This window comes from Protopterus annectens, chromosome 3.part1 (genome assembly GCF_019279795.1).
Source record: "Protopterus annectens isolate FY-2018-M chromosome 3.part1, PAN1.0, whole genome shotgun sequence".
NCBI lineage: Eukaryota > Metazoa > Chordata > Ceratodontiformes > Protopteridae > Protopterus > Protopterus annectens.
The window spans coordinates 431,498,331-431,508,905 of NC_056732.1; positions in this window are offsets into that span (position 1 = coordinate 431,498,331).

The following is a 10,575-nucleotide window of genomic DNA, read 5'->3' on the forward strand; positions in this document are numbered from 1 at the left end:
TCATCCAACCAGTCCCAGTGGACCAAATAGGATCCGGAACTTACTCAAGGTTCTTTTTAGTTCCAAAGAAAATAGGGGACTGGAGGCCAATTTTAGACCTCAGCAAGTTAAATACCTTTGTGAAAAAGGAAAAGTTCCGGATGGTCACGCTTCAGTCAATCCTCCCTTTGCAAAAGGGCAACTGGATGTGCTCTTTAGATCTGAAAGACACATACTACCATATCAAGATGGCCAGGGCATCCAGAGATCACTTGCGCTTCCGGCTGGGAGCCAATCATTTCCAGTTTCGCGCTCTGCCCTTTGGTCTCACCTCAGCCCCCAGGGTGTTCACCAAATTCATGGCAGTAGTAGCGTCTCACTTGAGATGAAACGGATTCAGGGTGTTTCCTTATCTAGACAACTGGCTCCTATCCGCCACCACCGAGTATCGTCTTCTACAAGCCAGGGACTACACCATCAGTCTTTGCTCTTCACTAGGCATAACGGTAAATTTTGGAAAATCTGTCTTATCGCCGTCACAGCATATCTTATTTATAGGAGCACAGCTAGACAGTTCCCTGGCTCAGGTTACTCTCCCCCCACCAAGAGTATCAGACCTCAGGCATCAAATTTCACTCCTTCTTCACAACAAGAGAGTCCCTACACGACAAATATTAAGAGTGCTAGGCTTGATGGCAGCCTCCCTTCTTGTAGTTCCTTTAGGCAGGATGCACATGAGGATTCTTCAATGGATGCTATTCACCCAGTGGTCGTATCTACAACTTCCACTGTCTCACAAAATCTTGATCACGAATTCTTGCAAGAAGGATCTCTTGTGGTGGATACACAGTCAAAAGCTAACACTAGGACGACCGTTTGTCTTACCCAGTCCGGTAGCAACTCTAACCACGGCCGCTTCCCTGATAGGGTGGGGGGGATTCTTTCAGGGACAAACAGTCCAAGGTCAATGGTCCATCTTGGAGTACAATCTGCACATCAATGTTCTAGAGCTGAGGGCAGTGTTTCTAGCGTTGCAACACTTTCACAAGTCCTTACCTTGGGGAACAGTGACAGTTCAGACAGACAACATGTCAGTGGTCTGGTACATAAACAAGCAAGGGGGAACCAGATCTTACCCATTATGCAGAGAGGCCCTCAGAATTTGGCAATGGGCAAAGTCCACTGGATGCTTTCTGATAGCAACGCACATCCCTGGGACTTCCAACGTAATCGCGGACAGGTTGAGCAGAGCCATCCTGTTCCCTCACGAGTGGTCGCTCAAACCTCAAGTGGCGGAAGAGATCTTCCGCAGATGGGGCCAGCCTTGCTGCGACCTGTTTGCATCCCCATTGAATGCCAAATGCAGAAGCTACTTTGCCCTGTTACCCCCTCCAGGGGGTGTCCCCAGGGACGCACTGGTATACGATTGGCTCCCGGGTCTCCTTTATGCTTTTCCTCCTGTTCCACTAATTCCCAGGTTTTTGCAGAAAGCCAAATGTCTGGACAGGACCATAATACTGATAGCCCCATTCTGGCCTCGACAAATCTAGTTTCCCTTCCTTCAATCTCATCAACTGGAGGAACCATGGATACTGGACCTGGAGCCAGACCTGTTGACGCATTCGTCGGGAGTTCCTCACACCTTCCTCAAGTCCCTCAAACTGACAGCTTGGCTGCTCCGCTTCCCATCTTAGCCAGGTCGGAGTTACTATCCCCTGCAGTACAACAAATTATTGTATCTTCTCACAAACCATCTACAAGGAAATTGTACAACAGCAAATGGAACCGTTTTGCACACTGGGCCTCCAAACAAGGTATAGATCCATTTGGGGCTCCAGTACACAAGATACTAGATTTCCTTACCACACTTTTTCAAGAAGGAGCATCAACATCCACTATAAGGGTTCAACTGGCCGCTATATCCAATTTTCATATTGGCCGTGAAGATGGTTCTCTTATGTCCCACAGGCTTTGTAAAGCCTTCATGAAAGGTACCTTTCACCTCCGTCCACCCTTTCATAATCCAATAGCCCCTTGCAATCTTAATCTCATGCTGTCACAACTCATGTTTCCCCCATTTGAACCAGCAGTCTCAACTCCGTTAAAATTTCTTTCGTGGAAAACACTTTTTCTGGTTGCCATCACTTCCGCCAGGAGAGTTTCAGAGTTACAGGCTCTATCTATCTGACCCCCGTACATGATTTTTCATCCAGATAGAGTAACCTTGTGCACCAATCCGTCCTTCCTTCTGAAGGTTTGTTCGATTCAGAACATCAATCAATCTATCGAACTACCTACTTTCTTTAAAAATCATTCCAATAAGCTAGAATACACATTGCACAAGTTGGACGTTCACAGACAACTAAGATTTTACTTACATAGGACAAAAGAGTACAGAAAGTCAGATCAACTATTTGTCTCATATGCTGACCAAAGAAAAGGACAGGCAGTAACGAAGGTTACCTTATCCAAATGGCTCTCAGATTGCATAAATTTGGTATATACTGAATCGAAACAGCAACTCCCTTTCAAACCCAGAGCTCATTTTACAAGGGCGATTGCTACCTCTTCAGCCCATACCGCTCGTTTGCCTTTAGATACCATTTGTGCAGCAGCAACTTGTGCAAAACCACATACATTTATCGCCCACTATAAGCTAGACAAAAGCTCCAGGGACAGGGTGACGTTTGGTTCCACTGTACTCAGGAATGTTCTCCCTTGAGCCACCCGGGAAAAAGGAGCTAGGGACGCTACCCGTGTGTAAGAACAAACGGCGAGATTGAACAATTTCACATTAAGAAGTTATGTCTTACCATAACGATCCATGTGAATTGTTCATCTCGCCTTTGTTCTTACATTCCCCCCCTCCATCCCCCATCCTGCGGTCTGGGAGAACAGTTTTCAACTAGATTCCTTTTCAGCCTTTTCTAGACATGGTTGGCATGTTATTGTGCATTAGTAATGGCATCTTTTCTCCTCTACTTGACAGTAGGGTTCCAGACACTGTGTAGTATCTGTTTATAAGTGTTCTAGACACAGTTCTAAAAGGGATTCTTCTGGTATAGCAAACTAGATCTGAGGGTTAGCACCTGAGGATCATGGGATATTACTGTGCCTCGAGCTTTCTCGAAGATGCGGAGCTGGTGATGCGGCCAACTCGGAGCTGAGGATCAGCTCCGAACCCGTGTGTAAGAACAAAGGCGAGATGAACAATTCACATGGATCGTTATGGTAAGACATAACTTCTTATTTCCTCTGTTTTGTGCCAGAGTCCCAAGTCCTCTGGTGTGGAAGCTGGACGCCCTCTAATTTTCTTGGAAGGGAATGTTATTTATGCATTCCCTCCTCTTCCTCTCACTCCAAAAGTCCTGTTCAAAATTCAACAGGATACTCCCACAATCTTGTTGGTGACTCCCTTTTGGATGTAGGAAGTGGTTCCCTCTTCTTCTGCATTTAGCCAGGGGCAATCATCACAACTTTCTTCACAGGGTAGATCTACTCTCATAAGACAAGGGCTCTCATCCATCCCCACCTGTCCATGCTACAACTGACACTGTGGGTGATAGGATTTTGATTCCTCATAGACACCTTTTTTTCTGAGGATGTGCTACAAGTCCTGCAGTAGGCCAGGAAACCTAATACTAGGAAATCCTACATAACTAAATGGAAGAGGTTTTCTATTTGGTCTCTCTCTCTCTCTCTCTTTTGTAACCTGGACTCACTTACTGTGGATGTTCCTTTGGTTCTCTCTTATTTGTGCGAGTTGCTCAATGCTGCTTTGGCCTATTCTTCTGTTAAGGTCCATGTATCAGCGATCTCTGATTGCCTCCCTTTTTCTCCTCCTTTAGCTTATGGATTCAGGTTCCTATTGAATTGTTGACAGCTTAGGTTGTCGAATGCTTAAATATCGACACCTAAGCATCGAAAGCTTACAATAGTGAACAGCCACATCATCAAATTCTTTCCTCGGCAAAGAATTTGCATGGCCGTTATCGGGGATTTGTCCTTTCTCCAATGTAGAGTGATCTCAGAGTTGGCATATTTAGTTGGGGGGGGTGCAGTGCCTGACATCGGGAGGTGTGTGGGGGGTGAAGCCCCCCTCTATATTTGGGTGTGTTTGTTTATTTTGTTTATGGACGGCCACCCAAATTCTTTCCTGAGGAAAGAATTTGATGATGTGGCTTTTCGCTATTGTTAGCTTTCGATGCTTAGGTGTCGATGTTTTAGGATTTGACAACCTAAGCTGTTGATGTTATGATATAGATGCATAGATTCGAAGTAAAAAAATTCTTAAGGGTGTTCTTAATATTAGAACTACTGGGAAGCCTGTTCCTCCTCCCTGGGATCTTAATTTTGTTTTGGAGAAGTTGACTCGGGTTCCTTTTGAGCCTACTACTTCAGCTTCCTTGCAACATCGTTCCTGGAAGACTATTCTTTTGCCACCTCTTACATCTGCCAGACAGGTGTCTGAGTTACAGGCCCTTATGGCTTGTCCTCCTTTTTTGATCTTTCATGAGGACAGAGTATTCTTGCATACTAACCCTTTTTTTATGCCTAAGGTGATTAATGAGCTATCACTTGATCAGTCTATTAAGCTGCCTACTTTTTTCCCCAATCCACAAACTGACAGTGAGGGGGTGCTGTATACTTTTGATGTGCATAGGCAACTCCGGGTTTATTTGGATAAGACTAAGGTTATTAGAAAATCTGATCAGTTATTTGTTTCTTTTCATCCTAGATCTTTGGGACTTGCTGTATCCAAACAACTTCTTCTTGAATTTCTAAGGCTATTTCTTTTTGTTACACTTTTCATAGCAAGAGTCTTCCCTCTTTGGTCACGGCTCATTCTGCTAGAGTTGTGGCTTCTTCTAGTGCTTTTTAAAGGACTTAGATAATAATTTTAGCTTTGAAGCAGCTACCTGTACATTTGCGCATACCTTTATCAAGCACTACAAGTTTGATGGTATCTCTGTATCTAGGGCTGGTTTTGCTAGTGCTGTTCTTCATGGCTTTTTAGGGGACTCTTCTGCTCCTTCCCCCTCCCTGGTTTCCTCTTGAGCTCTGGCACTCTCCCATATGTTAAGAATACTGCAGCAGTGAATTTAATGACATAGTACAGTGGTGTAAAATCTTATCATAACAGTAAATGTCCTTGCCTTCACTGTTGCAGTATTCACTTCCTCCTAATCCTTTGCCTTCCTGAATGTACAGATTAGCAATTGGGTTCCTTGGACTGGTGTTCCTACTGAGGCAATCCGTTCTCACTGTGGTAGGCCTGAACATCACCTTTATGCCCTATGGTATGCAAGGAGCATTTGAGTAGCATTTGATGTACCTCTAAAGCATCAGGAATTGTTGGTAGACTGGCCAGATGTTTGGCTTTTACCACAGGGAATCCCCATATGCTAGGAATACTGTAGCAGTATAGGCAAGGACATCTACTGTCATGGTAAGATTTTACACAACTGTATTATCACAATGTGGAGGTGAAAGGGTAAAATCTCCAATCCCTGCTATTCTGCAATCCTATACACACAAAAAGCTGGTAATATTCAATAACGGAATTTCAGTCAGATATACAGCCTTTTCTCTGTTCAACAATGTGAATTGTTGATCAAGTAAAAGTAAACAACACACACACATGCACACACACACACACACACACACACACACACACACACACACACACACACACACACACACACACAGATATAAAATCGCCTTTCCTATCTGAAGTTTTAAGAAACTACATGCATGTATAAATTCATCTGCCAGAATTCACAACAATAAAAACTTTTTTTCTTTAATGAGGCAGATAAATCATGATATGTCAACAGAATTAATACTTGGAGCAGTGAAGATAAGCCCTGTATTTAATACTTAGATCAAAGTGCTGAAATGTTTCTTTCATAGACGAGTAAGTCAGTGATTTTTATCATAAACTGCACTGCTTAACTGAAGTTTTAATATCATCTAGATATCTAAATATTGTATAAAGATATTATTCAAACTAAGCACAATTTTCCAATTACCGAATGTACTCATGACAGACTTCTAGCTTTCTGGTTAGGCACATTCCATTTATGTCACTAGCACCAGAATTAATAAACCAGGTTACACCAGAACAAAAATGGCCTAATTTGTATTGCAGCAAAATTTATGAAGTGTGCCATGTTATCAGAGTTTCCATATCTCTTCCCTTCCAGTCACATATTTCTGTTATGTAGAGCAAGTTATAAGCCATGTTTGCCAGAAAGCCAACATTTTTTCTTCTAGAGAATTAAGTGCATACCAAGCATTTCTGCAGTAGGATGAGATCATCATAATGTGGATTGAGACCTTTTTCCTGTGGTTACTTGTATTCTACTTTTAATTGCATATTAAAACTTGAAAATAGACCATAGCTCTGTCTCTTGTGAGTCAAGCAGAATTTTTTCTCACCCCCCCCCCCCCCCCAATCCAGTTACTTTTTCTTGTGAGTCAGGCAGAGATTAATAGAGGTCAATAGAACAGATCAGTTAAGGTTAATCATCTGTGAACTGAAGGGGTGGAGCTAAGAACTAAACCTTCTATTTAAGGGGTAAAATAAAACATTTCAGAGCTTTACTAGAAAGGCTCACCCAGACTCTGCTACACTTTGTTGTGAGAGAAAGGTTAGTTTGCTTTTTATTTGGTATATTACTTTATTGGTAGCATTGTTGCCTCACAGCAAGAGGTTCTCCCGTTCGATTCTCGGCTGGAGTGCGGGGAGTGCCTTCTGTGTGGAGTCTGCATGTCCTCCCCATGGTTGGGTGGGCATTAGAAAGACATACATAAATGGGTGTGCCTTCATTGAAGGTTGAACATCAAACTGGCACCTCGGCGTTCATCAAAATCTACTGCCAATCATTAATGGACCAGAGTTCCACTGTGGCAACCCATAACCAGGAAAAGCCGAAAGACAACAACAACTTTATTACCTTTTTCTATTTTGAATACTGTGATTTGTTTTATTTACCTTGTGTTTTACTTGTATTCTGCTTTTAACTGCATACTGAAACTTGAAAAGAGACCACAGCTCTGTCTCTTGTGAGTCAAGCAGAATTTTTTCTCACCTCTCCCACCCGGTTGTTGTTGTTGTTAAACACCACTGTTTTTCTAGTTGCCTTCCCCTTATGTTAATTTGACCATATATCTCATTTCCTCTCTGTTTATACTGGCTTGTGTGAGTAAGCACAAAATTATCATTTTGTGAAACCACTCCCCTTCAACTATTTAAATGTATTGGCCATACTACTGTATTCCATAGTACCAGAATACAAAAGTGACCACCCCCTTTCAATCTATCTTGCTGTTTTAAAAATAGTGACTCTCCATTAAAACTTAACTTTTTAGACAGGTAAAACTTAAGTTACATACTTTCACATCTAACTCCTCTAGTGCACACTGCAATGTTTAGGATAAACCATTTTTTTTTCATCTTAGCTTTAAGCATCCCTGTGACTAGCACTTGCTTTAAAACATGCTGGAAAGCACTAGGAAGTCTTAAACTCATACAAACACTCAACACTCCTTGTTAATAAGGAGAAATTAATTGTAGGTACTAAACAGCCTGTAATTGCAAAGTACCTAGTTAAGGTAAGGGAAAACAGCTCTTGTACTTTACAAAAAAAAAGCACCAAACCAGGCATGTCCAAGAGTCAGTTTCCAGTGATTTTTCCTGTCCACCTGGTGAATCTGGGCATACTGGGGCAATGCAGCAATTGCCTCATATACACAGGCAACCCACTTCTCCTACCACCCAACACTACAACCTGCGAGAGTTGCACTTACATAGCCAAACTGGAAGCAAAAATCTCTCCACCTAAGATTGTGCTAGACAGTCAAGAGGAGAAGATTAACACCTGCACTACACCTCAAGCAACACATAGCCCTTCTAAACCCACACCACCAACACCCACACATAGCAACACTAAACCCACATATGTGGAGGCCCTCAACAGTAACTTGCCAAAGCAGCAAGTACCTCCGCAGCTGAAACACAAACAAACACCAATCACAACCAAAGTGTCACATAGCTCACAACACCATTGTGCCACCCAACAACAACCCGTAAGGCAAGACAATGTACCCAACACTTTAGTCATATGTGACTCTATAGTCAGACACACTGATGTCCCACTCACCAGGCTGAACAAGGAGAAAATTACAGTCAACTGCCTGTCGGTTGCCAAGATCTGCCACATAGCGCATGCACTCAAGTCACTCCACAACAAGTACAAATATGACTCTGTCATTGTCCATGTTGGTGTGAATGACTTGAAATGTACCTCCCTGGACTACATGAAGAGAGACATGGAAGAGCTCTCGGATCATGTGGCCCAGGCAGGTATGACCCTAGCCCTGAGTAGCATCCTGCCTTTGCCCAGAATGATACCACAGTATAAGGACAAAATGATTGACTTCAACAATTGGCTAAGCTTCTGGTGTCATTCAAAGGGGATCCAGTATCTGTCTGCCTGGGACAACATGATGGACAGACCACGATGCTTTGCCAGAGATGGTCTGCACCTGTTACCCCTGGTATTCAGATTTCTGGCTAAGTCTCTTGCCACCCCTATAGTGCCTTTTTTAGGCAAAGTTCAAAGGACAAAATCAACACCATAACAGGAACAAGCATGCAAAATCTGAAGGTAATGCTATTCAATGCTAGAAGTCTAAACCTCAAAATGCACTCTCTCAAGGCACTCCTAAAAATGGAGAACATCAATATCTGTGCAATAACTGAGGCCTGGTTCAAGGCTCCAGACAGTACCCCTGCAATACCAGGCTACAACTCTTACCACACTTTTCGGCCACCAAACCAGAACCGAAACACTAAAGGTGGAGAAGTGTCCATATTCACCAAGGATATTCAGAACACCAGGCTAGTTGCCCAAACCACTGCATCTGAAATTTTCCAGGTGCAGCTAACACTAGGTAAGACTGCAATCCAAATTGTAGCTTGCTACAGATCCCTCACCATGCTCCAAGATTCTCACTACACCTTTCTAAACATACTGGAAAATATTAAGACACAACCAAACACCCTAATACTGGTGATTTCAACTACCCTGCTATTAACTGGGAAAACTACTCATGTACCAACACCTTTGCCCAGCAGTTCTTGGAATTCATAAATTCCAATGCCCTGGATCAACTAATCCTTAGTCCCATCAGGGGCTCCAATATCCTAGACCTGGTCATTACCAACATGGGAAATTGATGCTCCACACCTATGGTCACCCCCTCGCTGGTCAGGTCTGACCATAAGCTAATCACCCTTGACATCCACATCCCACCCCCAACCCCCAGTAAGGAAACCTCAGTAAAAAACTTCTCCAAAGCCAACTTCATGCTACTCAAGTCAGAAGTGACAAACGTCATGACACCCATGCATACAGGAACTGAAGGTTTGACTGCTGAATCCTACACTAAGGCACAGTATGAGCACATCAACTCATGCATGAATCATGCCATCCCCAATAGAACCAAGATGCTCTCCTCCAAACAAAGGAAGCCAATCTGGTGGTCCCTTGCCATAAACAAACTTTACAACAAAAGAAAGAAACTGTTGCAGAAAAGAGGAAAATCCCAGGATGCAAAAAACTCACTTACCAGCCTCAGTAAGAAGCTGAGATCCCTCATAAAATCCTCCAAAGCTAGTTACGAAAATAACATTGCCAAAGATTCCAAAGACAACCACAAGGCATTCTATAGCTATGTCAAGAATCTAAATGGCAATGCTCAGATCTGCTCTGAGCTACAACAGAATGGCATTAAGTATACTGATCCCAAGAATATTATATATACTGATTCAGTGCAAACTTCACCCCCCTCTCACCCCTAAAGGGCCCATCTTAATACGGAAAGATTGCCAAATTCCTTTAATAATGGCCACACAGGTAAAAAACTCACTCTCCAAAGCTATGAATACAAGATCCATGGGACCAGATGACATCCCAGGCTGTGTACTACATGAACTACAAAATGAACTGGCACCTCACCTAAGTGTCATGTTTAATCACAGTCTCACTTCAGGCTTTGTGCCCACTGAGTGGTGCACAGCTACAGTTATCCCACTCCACAAGGGGGGATCCACCTTGGATCCTGGTAACTACCGCCCCATCAGTCTGAAGAGCTTGATCTGCAAGGCCATGGAACGTATTATCATGAAACTTATAAACAAAGGCATTGGCAACCTTCAAACACTGAACCCCACACAGTTTGGGTTCATGAAGGACCAATCTTGTCTCCTGAACCTGACTGACTTCTTCTAATCAGCCTCCAGATCTGTGGACAAGAGTAAGGTGGTCCACACAGCCTATCTGGACTTCGCCAAGGCCTTTGACATCACCCCCCACTCTGGAATCATAGATAAACTTACTAAGCTGGGCATTAATCCCTACATCACTCGATGGGTTGCCGACTGGCTTACTGACAGAACCCACACTGTAAAAGTAGCCGACTCCAAATCCAGCTCCAGACAAGTGATAAGTGGAGTACCTCAGGGTTCAGTCCTGGGATCACTCTTGTTTGGCATCTACTTCTCTGAAGTACAGGCCAACACTAAGGGAC